Source organism: Anser brachyrhynchus (assembly GCF_964034855.1).
Source record: "Anser brachyrhynchus genome assembly, chromosome: 3".
Lineage (NCBI taxonomy): Eukaryota > Metazoa > Chordata > Aves > Anseriformes > Anatidae > Anser > Anser brachyrhynchus.
In genome coordinates this window covers 75,768,532-75,771,257 of record NC_137696.1, presented here as the reverse complement: position 1 = coordinate 75,771,257, position 2,726 = coordinate 75,768,532, and the positions used below count along the sequence as shown (strand labels likewise).

The 2,726-nt window shown below is 43.2% G+C and overlaps 1 long non-coding RNA gene across 1 annotated transcript in view; it reads left to right on the top strand.

The window, feature by feature from the left end:
• Window positions 1-2,557: 2,557 nt before the first annotated feature.
• Window positions 2,558-2,726, top strand: part of LOC308192871 — a 79,509-nt gene continuing 79,340 nt past the window's right edge. Inside the window, exon 1 of the long non-coding RNA XR_013949174.1 lies at window positions 2,558-2,726. This exon is cut by the window's right edge and continues 262 nt beyond it. This is a non-coding gene — a long non-coding RNA (uncharacterized lncRNA).

Genomic DNA, 2,726 nt, shown 5'->3' with positions numbered 1-2,726 from the left:
CACATGCTGAAACTACTTCCATCACTTAACCTTTCCTGCCTTGAAGCAAAATAATGATTGAGGACTGGTAGAATCAGGCAGAGTGGGTAGCGTGGGTAAAGAGATTTAAAAAAATTTTTCTTTTCCCAGCAGCAATTCTTCCTCTTTGTACATTGTTACAATGTTCAAGTGGAGAAAAATACCATGAAGAACAAACAAAAAACAAACAAACAAACAAAAACAGGTGAAGCTACAAAAGATGTTATGGAATAGATACATGATTTCATGCATGGAGAGGATACAGCATCTGGATGGAAAACAGGCCCATGTTTGTAAATGAACAGATCTTACATTTTTTTCCAAAGTTCTCATTGTGGGGCCAGTTCTCTTTAATGTTTTCATAAATGATCTGGATGCAGGACTCAAATGCATACTAAGTAAGTTTGCAGATGATACTAAATCGGAAGGAGCTGTTGCCTCCCTCAAGGGCAGAGAGGCCTTGCAGAGGGATCTTGACAAATTAGAGGGATGGGCAATCACCAACTGCATGAAATTTACCAGGAGCAAGTACTGGATTCTGAAGCTGGGACGGAGAAACTCTGGCTGTATGTACAGACTGGGGGATGAGAGGTTTGAGAGCTGCCTCGCAGAAAGGGATCCGGCAGTTCTGGTTGATAGCAGGTTGTATATGAGAGAGCAGCATGCCCTGGCAGCCAAAATGGCCAGCCGTACCCTGGGCTGCATCAGGCACGAAATTGCTAGCCAGTCGACGGAAGGGATTGTCCCGTTCTGCACTGGTGTGGCCTCACCTTGAGCACTGTCTGCAGTTTTGGGTGTCACAGTATAAGAAGGACCTAAAACTATCAGAGAGTGTCCAAAGGAGGGCTGCAAAGTTGGTGAAGGGTCTGGAAGGCAAGATATATGTGCAGCTGAAGTCACTTGGATTGTTCAGCCTGGAGAAGAGCAGACTGAGGGGAGACCTCATGGTGGCCTGCAGCTCCCTCACGAGGGGAGCGGAAGGGCAGGCGCTGAGCTCTGCTCTCTGGGGACAGCGACAGGACCCGAGGGAACGGCATGGAGCTGCAACAGGTGAGGTTCAGGCTAGCTGTTAGGAAAAGATTCTTCACCAAGAAGGTCGTTGGGCACTGCAACAAGCTCTCCAGGGCAGTGGTCATGGCACCAAGCCTGCTGGAGTTCAAGAAGCATTTGAACAACATTCTCAGACACATGGTCTGATTTTTGGTCAGTCCTGTGTGGATCTGGGAGTTGGACTTGATGATGCTTGTGGGTCCCTTCCAACTTGGGATATTGTACGATACTGTGATTCTATGATTCTGTGAGATCTACAATGCAGTGCACCAATGCACCACTAGATTGATTATTCCTGTTCTACAGAGAGAAGAATGTGATACCATGACTTGACCTACTGCAGCTGGCAGAACTTTTTCAGGGCTGCCAATATCCCCAAGGTTTCCTGGAAAAATCAGATGCTTCCTTCACAAAGTCCTGCACTGCACTGAGTCTATGCATTTTCTCACTCTGTGGTTTCCATGTAATGCTTTGTGGTCCACTCTTAGCACTTTAAAAGGCCAGCTGTTCCTTCAGATTATCACTTAGCTGGTTATCTATAAATAGGGTATGGCTACAGCCCTGAGGACATTCTGGGCTGGAATATGAGTAAATGTATTTGACAGATTTTCTGAAGCTCACTCTTCGGTGTTAACATAAATTTTCATATAGGATAAAAGTCAGGAAGATGTCTTTATATCGTCTTACAAGCATCTTAAGACACAGAAGATAGTTCTAGTTTATATGTATAGGCTATAATTTGTTAATACAATAATACACGTTGAATCCTTACTTTCCAAATGAAAGAATATAGGCAAACTCCTTCACCACACAAAGCTTGGGATCTTTAAAAACAACATATGGCATTTGTATTTATTTGTGCATTGATATGGCTTTGTTCTCCATAACCTTGTAGAATCCCCTCTTGAAGCACAACAGGATTGACATACAGTGATAATTTTCTTTGAAGTTCTATGTTTTCTAGGCTTGAGCTTCATGTCGTAGTTTGACCAGAGACACAGTAGATGGCAGTGCGTAACATAAATTACCTCTTCTGCACGTTCCTGTTCCCAGCAGTAGCTGTCCGGAGCCAGTGAGATTACCCCTTGCTCCCTGGCTCTGTGAGGAGGAAAGGAGAAGGCTTCTGCAAAGCAATTTATTTAGAAACACCGCTTTTGCTTGGTGGATCCAGACTGCTGAATAAGCAAAGGCAACTGCCACTGATCTAAGCAGCTTAATCACTGGTAGGAGTCTCTGAAGGCCTCCTGCCTTCTTACAGAGTGGGGTTTTCAGCAGATGCCAGTGTATTTTTGTTTTCACCCATGATTTTTTCTTCCACTTAGAAGATCATTAACAAATTTAAATAAACCCCTTGATTCACATTCTTAATATGTTCAATGCTTCAAAATCTAGGCAACTTGCCCATTGGACTCATTTCTTCCCATTCATACTCACAGCTCTTTTTTTTTTTTTTTAATGTGGATATTAGAACTCTCATTCTTGGTGCCTTGTGACTTTTGAAATTACATCTTGTACTGAAATAATAACAGCATTATTTGAAAGTTCCCAGTTCCTGAGATATTCTTCATCAGTTTGATCTAGTGCAAGGGTCATTCTGAAATAGGAGAAAAAGGAGGATGGAGGGGAAAGGAAGGAAACAGGACTTTCCTGAATGCATA